Source organism: Mytilus californianus, unplaced genomic scaffold, assembly GCF_021869535.1.
Source record: "Mytilus californianus isolate M0D057914Y unplaced genomic scaffold, xbMytCali1.0.p SCAF_6, whole genome shotgun sequence".
Lineage (NCBI taxonomy): Eukaryota > Metazoa > Mollusca > Bivalvia > Mytilida > Mytilidae > Mytilus > Mytilus californianus.
Window position 1 is genome coordinate 82,763,813 of NW_026262712.1, and position 10,385 is coordinate 82,774,197.

At 32.7% G+C, this 10,385-nt stretch overlaps 1 long non-coding RNA gene across 1 annotated transcript; it reads left to right on the forward strand.

Annotated features, from left to right (window-relative positions):
- The first annotated feature begins 6,830 nt into the window (after positions 1-6,830).
- On the forward strand, positions 6,831-10,385 carry LOC127705204 (uncharacterized). The gene is made up of 2 exons (XR_007983742.1): positions 6,831-7,197; positions 9,660-10,385. It is a non-coding gene; the product is annotated as an uncharacterized LOC127705204 (long non-coding RNA).

The following is a 10,385-nucleotide window of genomic DNA, read 5'->3' on the forward strand; positions in this document are numbered from 1 at the left end:
ATTAGTTGGCTATTGATATTTCTAAAAATTCATCATTGCAAAAAGCTGTAAGGACTTATTGAATAGTTATAGAATAGTCTTTCAGTACAAGCGATCTATTATAGCTGACTATGCCGTATATGCTTTGCTCATTGTTGAAGGCCGTACGGTGACCTATAGTTGTTAATTTCTGTGTCATTTGTTCTCTTGTGGAGAGTTGTCTCATTGGCAATCATACCACATCTTCTTATTTTTTATAATTCACAATTCACTTGATGCTATAAAGGTCCTGCAAGTCATTGGACTTGTTAGCCCACTGAGGTGTACATGTCCTGGAAGTATATGGTTCCGTCAGCTGTTTTCGACCTATACAGGATCTTTAAAGTCAGGTTGTTGATATATCCAGGACTTGTTTAGTTCTGTCCTGCCAGCTTGTTGGTACAAGTTGAAGACTAGTAAGTGTTTGGTATTGTCAGCTAGTTGTTAAAAGTATAAGACTAGTAAGTGTTTGGTATTATCAGCTTGTTGGTACAAGTATAAGACTAGTAAGGGTTTGGTATTGTCAGCTTGTTGGTACAAGTATAAGACTAGTAAGTGTTTGGTATTGTCAGTTAGTTGATCTGTCCATGAACTGTCTTGTCAGAATGTTTATTGATTTTTGGCCTGTAAATTGTTGGTTTTGTCAGCTAGTCTTTCACCGGGTTCTTGTAGTCCCATTAATTTATACAGGGCTTCTTGTCAGCTTGACCTGTTCAGGCCCTTAGAATGATAATTGTTGTGAGCATTTTGATATGGGCCTGGAAACGATTTGTATTGTCATTTTATTGATAGATACAGGGCCTTGGTCTTGTCAGCTGGATTACATGTTCAAAGCGTCTGATTATCAACATGTGGTAGATTGATCTTAACTAGTGAAAGAAATGCATGTATATATATAATTTCATCGGTTTGAATATTGAAACCTTAGTAAACGGCTTATAGTGGATAAATTTGACTTGACTGATGCTTTGAATTGATAGGTTCATTCTATGGCAATAAACATTTACTTTAGCCTCTTGGTGCATATTAGTTAAACAAATCGTTGTTGTATCGATAACATTGCCAGTTATACGATCAAAGATGTGCAAAAAGAAACCCTTTTTATAGTATGGAGATGAAGCATGCTATAATTAAGCCGTCATTGTCTAATTATCTGCATTGCTTACTCTGGTTAACCTTAATTGTTTTGATTATTCCAGTAAATAGAATATGGCAACTTGTTTTCAACCAAATCAATACAGACGTAAAAATACTAGACTTTGAATAAGATTGGTTGAGTGTTGTATGTTTAATGTCCAGTGACAAATATTCAAGACCAGAACAAAACAAGTACATGCAATGCAATATGACCGAGATGAAGGGTTCAAATTTCGATTCCCACTGGAAAATCTGGATATGTTAAATAGACGACCGAATGTTGCCTTACACAGGCTACGTACGTACCCCTCAAAAGAGTAGTTGCAAGGGGTCTCTAACATATTACACCGACCAACGTAGGTGCGTACTTTTATCATGACACTTTTCCCCACACAGCCAACAGCCCTCACTTCAGCAATGGCTTTACTGCCAGACGGGAGAAGTCCAATGGGTGACCATAATTCACCCAGATATATTTGCAAGTTCCTTAAAAATGACACAAATTATAAATTCGTTAAAATAAATTCAAATATGATATTAAAGTATGGAACTGAAAGGCATTTCTCCCATTTAAGTTCATGGTTATTCTCCATCTCCTCTAAAGTGAATTTGAAGTATAAAAATAAGAAGCTGTGGTATGATTGCCGATGAGCCTTTTTGAAAATAACCTTTTTTTCAATCCGTTTTAAATCAAAACCTTTTTAAAATGAAGCTAATGGTTAAAATTATTATTCTTGGTATTAAAACTCCTGACAGGCCATTATCAAAACAAATATAACTGACAGAATCATGAAAAACCCTAAAATGCCTTTGTACAGAGTATGCGGGTATTATAGTTCTATAGTCAGTCAACATTGTCTTGTAAATTTTAGAATAGAGAGTAGAATGTGTCATTGTAACTTAATACGTTTATATGGATATATTATAGCTGGTCGAACTACGAAATCTGAATCAAGACACAGGTTACTGAGGTCAGCGGGAAGAAGAGCACAATTGGTTTCCATAGGAAATGCCAAGCCATTTCTGGTGAAAACCACGCCCACTAAACGCAATAAAAAATAAAGTATCATGTCAGTTGGACATTTTTGACCTCCTGTTTGAATCAGAGTTTTTTACAAAGTATAATTTGTCCGTTCCTTAAACAAGAACTTTGTGTCTACCTTGCTAATCCTTATGAAAAAAGGTTGGGATTGACTTGTAAAGTTTTGAGTTAATAACGAGGACTGTGTATGTAAAGGGTAGAGAAGTCCAATGTTTGGAACCATCTTCACTTTACTCTATTCTCTGGGATACACGTTTTATAAATATATTTTATCGCTCATTAATATCTTCTCTATATATTCTTGGTAAACAATTTGGTGAGGCAGTTGCCTCATTGTCTCGATGGAAGCTACGCCTCTGTATACATGGTATGAAATTCTTTGAAATATTTGGTTCTGGGTAAAATCTGTTAAACTATTAACACATTTAGTATGTTTTATTTTTTTATTTTTATATATTGGGTATGTACTTCTACGACCTGATGTCTGTATAACAAGGATCTAAAGCAAAAATTTGATTTTTGTTTGACCATATGACGACTTTTTAAGAAAGTAGAAGGATTTTAATCGTATTTATCCCCCAACAATGTCATTTTTAAACTAAGTGTTGTTTGTCGGCAAAATACAGAGATGCTTGCTCATAAACTTTAAGAGGCTTGACAGAGAAAACCTGTACCCTACATGGGAACATACCATGAACTTCATGATAGTTCAACAACCAGTATTTATATAAGAACATATATAAGGGGAATCATGACAGTATTCAGAAAAGATTGGTGACACCATGTGAGATCATGTGTCTGTAATATCCAAAAATTCGTAAGGGTTCCGCGGAACCCAGTGTCTCGCCTACTTTTGCTGTTAATCGCAGGCTCAACAAAAATGAGGGAAAAAAATAATAACAATATTACTTTCGATACAATCTTTTGATTGTAAGAAGCTTCTGTCCCAATTTGGTAAAAATCCAGGATAGTTTATGAATCTAATAAATGTTTTAAATCTTAACTGCAGACTGTATGTAATGTTAACTGGAAGAAAAACTAAGTTCATTTATAAGTAAAATACGGATAAACAGGTACAAAATTTTTAAAAATTTCCTTCAAGATACTAGCTTTTTTTTCATAAACAAGCTTCTGACCAAGTTTGGTACAAATCTAGGATAGTTTAAGAAAGTTATTAAAATTTTAAAAACTTTAACCACAGAGTGAATGTAATGTTAACTGGCAGAAAAACTGAGTCCATTTATAAGTTAAATACGGAAAAAAATGGAATTTTGTTTTTTACAAATTTACTTCTGGATACTATCTTATGATCATAAACAAGCTTCTGTCCAAGTTTGGTAGAAATCCAGGATAGTTTAAGAAAGTTATTAAAATTTCAGAAACTTTAACCACAGAGTGAATATTTGTGGACGCCGCCGCCGACGACGACGACGACGACGACGACGCCGACGCCGACGGAATGTAGGATCGCTATGTCTCGCTTTTTCGACAAAAGTCGAAGCCTCGACAAAAATTATATAGAATTGAAGGTCATTGATAGAATTGAAGGTCATTGGTACTTTAAAAAGAGGCAGAATCTCGGTGTATTACATTTGCGCGTAAAAATCATTACGTTTGAGCGAAGCTTTAGATTACATGTGTGCGTAAAAATCATTACGTCTGAGCGAAGCTTTAGATTACATTTGAGCGCATGAATTATCTTTATATTTACATGTGTTATCTGTAAAATCAATTCACGCAAATGTAATCAAAATTTGCGCCCAAAAGTAAAACAAAAAATAATTCCTAAATGCAGTTTTCTTTTTTCTCAAGGATTTTAATAAATTTTTCACACACAATCGAGAAGTATTTGTTTTCAGTTTTAAGAATCTGTTCTACTGAAATTCACTGGTTTCCTAAATCATAAGTATAATGCCTTACAATACAACTGCACTTAATATTTGAGTAAGATTTATTCTGAGTTTTCATATATCGTTTGAAATGGTTCACAGGCACTTGTCTCTGACAAAAATTACCTACATGTATATATTTTCATGTTATATTAAAGTACTAGTATAGGTAAAAAGAAAATCGGAGACAAGTGCCTGTGTGGAGTTTGTACTGTTATGTTCCTTATTGAATGCGGATCAACATGAAGGCAAATTAAAATTTTCTAGTTTTAACATGATTGATTGTTGGCGTTTATCGACACTTTCAACACTCTTGAATATGGCATGCGGCTAGTTTTTATTATTTAAGGAAGCCGGCGTAACCGGAGATAAGCACCCACCTTCGACAGGAAAGCTATTAAGATCGGAGTCGAACGCACCTTGCCATGAGCGAAGTTCAACTTCCAAAACTCGGTGTTTACAGGTTGAGACATATATATATCGCTGTAGATCATGGACTTCTTAGACTACTCGACAACCAATGGCCTAGTTTTAACAGAAAATTGTTTTCTGAACTAAAATGAAATGTAGAAATTGTTTTAAAGGTAGACACTTCTCCTTTCATTTAATTCCAATAAAACTATAATCCTGCCATTATTTCTACGAAAATAATGCGGATGATTTTCATTTAAATCATAAACAAAATAAAGAAAGATGAAACTATTGTGCCTTGTATTTCATTAGTCTTTATTCATATTTGTCAAAATCGATATCTTATATAGAATCTTGAAAATATTGAAAGCAGAATATTTAAGCAAATCTAACTTTTTGATAAATCAGTCGGGTTATGGTCTGCAATTACAAGCATAGTTTACAACTTCTAAGCGTTAAATTAGATTTGCACATGCACCAGCAAATCACATAAAAGTTTCGCCCAATTTCGTTTTGCGCAATAGTCGTAATTTCACGATTTATTAATCCTGTGAAGTTGCCAGAAATATTGACATTTATCATGATTTTGGTGTTCAGTATTTTTTGGGGAATATATAAAAGTCGAGACTAATTTGAAGCAATGGCCATTTTCACGATGTAAAAAAAATATGTATTTTTCTATGAGTTAATAATGAACTGGTTACTCTGTTTCTATCGTAACAGGCGAAACGACAAAAAAAAAATCATCATGGTCTTGTCAAAATAATTTTTATTATTGATTTATCATACTTAATACCATATGTTATTATATTTGTGCTAAAACAGAATCAAGAATATCACATTTCACTTGTCATTATTGTATGCTATTACACCTGTCCTATTCATTTTTCCATATTTCTTTTTTATAATAGTGAGTTATGAATACAATTATCTAATTAAAGGTGCAATTGTCGTTTCATTATTGTTTTGGGTGTGACAACTTATGATCGTTTGAATTGGTTAGTATAATGAAGTGTGACCATACCTATTTGACAGGTGAAAGAAACAAGGGGCAGTGTGACAAAGTCAGGTGACAGGTGTCGCCAAATCTTTTGATGTCTTTTGATCCCCACCTTTATGAGAATTCATAATCTTAATTAACAATTAAAAACATTGTTGAAATAGAAGGTTTTACTCGAGGCTACACCAAATTTTCCATCTGACGATAGGTAAACATAGCAATATGTTATTAAGCCTGTACTTTAAATATTTGCTCATGACGGAGGCTGAATTCATATACCGTTATTTGGTTTGTCAATATTGCCGTTATTTGGCACGAGTCATGTTGGACAAACAAAGGGATTGTTTAAATGGAGGGGCGGGGCATACGTTAAAACCTATGTAAAATAGTCCTCGGTCCATTATTTCTTGTTCTTTGATAATTCTAACTATCCCCATTGTTTGCGTGAGATTTCGCCACGTGGCGACAATTATAGTCGTGTGCCACAGGAGGGAGCTAATTCTCACTTTATTGTGTACATAAATACAGCCTTGTTTGGTTTACAAAAACTACCTATATATTTCTATTTACCTAAAAGTAGAAGTAATTGTGGTTAATGGTCCTTTTGAGAGTTTCACATTAATTACATATGAAAACAAGGTTTCTGGCTAATACATATTGATTTCAGACGCCGTAACTAAGTACATGTAATATTACCTTTAAACACATCTGCTTACTTTCATAATATTCGAGCAATTTTCAACAATGTTTTTGGTTTAGATCTCTTCCAATGTTAATGCTGCTTTGAAGTGTGATTTCATACAATGCTTTATCGTAACCATAATGGCACTGAATAAGAACAGAATCCAGAAAATGTTTCATAATAAACAACACAATAATCGAATGCACCCGTCTCAAACAATACTTCCGATTTACTGGAATTGTTTTTGCATTTTCAGAGATCTATAGGCAGTTTATTTTCCAAACGAGCTCTTCTTTGAAACAATCAGAAACCTATCTCGTAATCATAAAAATATATTTCTTTAACAATACATGTGTGTCCCCAAAGCTTTCACTTTTTGCACTTTGAAGTAATAATCAGGCTCACTACATGTCAAAAGTTTGCCTTCACACAGAACAAATGATTGTCAGAAAATCTTTAAAAGAGGTCGTTTTTTATAGGAAAATTGGAAATCTTTATGCGGTTAGGGAAACGATTATATTATTTGGTTGTATGTCGGGGAAGTTATGGGTAAATCTATAAATGTACTTTATTTCAGATCAAACAGTATAGATTTTGGCAAATGTATAGCATTCTTATCAATAAATTCCTTTTTAAAAACCTCTCATTTTCGATTTCCCATAGTTATTTCATTTGTCACAAATTACAAAGATTTAAGAGAAACGAAAATCGAATGTACGAAACTCCAGTAATAAGCTTACATTGATTCTAGGGACTTGATATAAACCGACTAAATTTGCTCAGAATTTCATTTTCTGCCAGTATCATCAGCTGTCAAAAATCATGGATACACCTGTTTATATTCTGGGATTTTAGTTTTTTTTAAACCATAATAACAAAATGCATGTTCTAGCAATGGAAAAGATAATACTGTTTACAAGTGAATTTTCATTCGATATTTTGTTGAAACAGATGTGGGATTGTACGGAGATTTTTATAAATGCTTGGAAACTAACAAATTGTCTTGTAACTTCTAGAGGTGAGTGATGAGTTTTTGACAAAGAAGATAATTATTTCCCTTATCAAGAGATATTAGGAAAGATAAAACCTAAAAAAAAAAGACTACTAGGTGCATGGCGACGACAAGGGTGCATGGCGATTACTATCTTAAGAGTTATCTTAAAAATTTACTAGTTGTTCTAAAATCGTACTTCAGACTTTTATTATAATTATGAAGATTAAAACACAATTCCTTTTTCGTTTACCTTGACAAGCTTGTGCAAGGACTGTCTTACTAATGAATTAGCCGATATAGGCGGAGCAAACTGTCACCCATTTTTCCAATTGAGATTTCTTTTTTTTAATTTTATAACTTTGTGTTAACCAATACATCGTAATTTTCATCTATTGACAGCGAGTACCTTTTTTTACATTCTAAACTGGTTTATTAATATTCTCGAAGAAAAAAAAAACAATTGTATCTAAGACTTGTCGTTTTGGGTAGGACTTTTGACGTTTTATTTTAATAATTGGTTGAATCAGTTACATTTTTCGTTCGGTTATTTTTGTTTTCTTTGAATAACGTTTAGCAGAAGAACAATCACATTTATACATATAAAAAGTAGGATAGCTGTGTGACAGAAATCGTGCATATTTTGGTGGTTGCACCCGGTAGTTTTCTCATTCCTCAGTTGGACTGCAGGAATTGACTAGCTCACTCCTTGGGGTAAAAGAAGATTTTGGATGATGACAACTTAAATCTGCAACAAACAATATTTCAACAAATATAAAATCATTTGTTTACATAAGAAATGAGAGGTGTAAAATATACCATGACGTTTTTATGAATTATGAATATATTTCGCGTTGTAATTTAAAAGGTGTATATTCTGGCATGAATTTATTTGAACTTAAAAATTTGAGTCAAGTAAAAGCTTAGTAAGCTCTGAAGTGAAAGATGTAACTATATGCAGGGACACCAGTAAGTTTAAGTTGAGGTTTGGGCAACTAAGATTTCAGGCCCATATTCATCAACTATATATTTTTTGGATTTACGTTTTAACATTAGCGACACGCAAAACATCCATAACATCAAACAAAGCTTTAAAAGGACTGAATCTTGTACTTCATTCCTCAAACAGCCAAGGGGTGTATATAGTAAAATATACAAATCCTTGAACCAGCTAACCTTTTATTAAGTTTTGTTTGTTTTCTAAATCTTGTAAATTTCAACTTTGTGATATTATATTAACTTGAAAATTATTGCACAAAGAATAAATTCCTTTAGATTAACAGATATAAATTTCCCGTGTTTTAAGATAGTTACAAATGAAACATGTTGCTATTTAGTGCAAATAAGTTTAAATTCGTTTGTTTTAAACAGGAAATTGGTATAAATATCGTCAAAAACTCCGCTGTAATCTTGCGAGGAAATGCTAAACTTTTTTTTACTGTCTTGTGATTTTATGAATTGTCATGGTATAAATTTGCAAATAAGTATTTGTGTAACTTTTTTGAGTAATTAATTTAGAATTCGTTTCCTCGAATACAGTTTGTTCTGACTTAAGAGTTTGTGGCTTCAAGTGAAATTCCTCACCAACTTCAAATATAATGCATTTTGGGTTTGAAATTCACAATAAGTTATAATGTGATTCCTTAAAAGTAATTTGGAATTAAAGAATTCACAAGCCTTTATATAACTTGAAAAGGTTATTTCATCTCTTAGTATAAACAGAGACATACAAGATCATATAATAATGTTCTTGTATATATATGTAAAATCTTAGTACAAGAATAAAAGATGATAAGATAATATACATTTAACAAAAAGGAAAAAAGATCCGTGGTTATCAAGCTTTTCTTCAGAAAACTGGACGCAGCATCATTTCGTCAGAATTCAAGTCGTTTTACCACAGTTCAGGTCTTTTCACATCATACACAGTCAGTAATCTTGCACGTTTAAGCATACTGGCCTTTTACAGAATTCAATCAGTATTTTTCCAGTTCATTTATAGCGCTGGCTTGTAATTTTGTATGTTTTCTAATAACACCAGGAGATAATTTGAACCTAGCATAGGACTTCATTAACATGGCCGTTAATGAAAACCTTTCTCAATATCTAGGCAAATAGCAATATACATGTCTAACATTCATTAAATGTATAAACATCAACAAAAAAATTGAATGTTAACTAGTGAAAATTAAACGTTATTCAACAAATTGCATACATTTGAAATTTAACTGTAAATATTAAGTGAAATTAACCGCGTCAACACGGACGAAAGGTAATGAAACAGCTTGTCGTCTGCTGTTATATTCAGTAATTAAGGTAAAATAATTATCATCTGTGATGAAAATTATGGGTTTTAATATAAAAATTTACCGTCTGTGTTCGGGCAATACAGTAAGAAGTAATAAAAAGGTAATGACTTTATAAGCAACGGAGCATGCATGATATAAAATTAAGACAAAGTTATTAATGTAAAACATTTAATCTTGCAGATTTTACAAATGTTGCAGTTCCAATAGCGAGAGATTTTAAAACAAAGTAATAAAACAGAAAAAGGAGTGATAAATGGATTTCTGTCAACTTTAGCAGGATAGGTGTATTTCCTTGCACGGCTTTCTTCCGCACTGGCTGTGGTCTCATTAAAAAAGACAGTGGACTTAAAACACAGAAATGTCTTTTTTGCACCTGGCCACACGACCATAGAAAATATCAGATACAGAAATGCTAATTTATTCAAAGACTTGCTAGGAACTCTGCACAATTAGCATAAAGACAATAATTGCACCGTAGTGGCTATTTCGACCATTTGACAACCACCATTGGACTTGACCACAGCAGAGCTAATAGAGATGAATATACAAATACCCTCATTTTTGAATATAAATATCTTATTATTATAAAGCACCGTAAGCCTCGCGTGTGTGGAGTTATTACGAGACTGAATTGTGATTCCATGCATGTCCGATGTAGCAAAGGACACGTGTTGCAGGCACCAAGAGACTGCTTTTGTTCAATTATAGGTCGGTAATGACGCAGAATATAGTTGTAGGAAGAATAATTATATATAACGAGAGTGGTTCAGTCGAAAATAACTTTGTATTGTTATACATAACACACAATAACATCATGATACTTTGTAGGATTTTTTTATCCCCGCATGTTGTGTTTTCAATTAAAATAATAAAAGAGTTTCCATCTAAATAAAATGTCGAGTATTA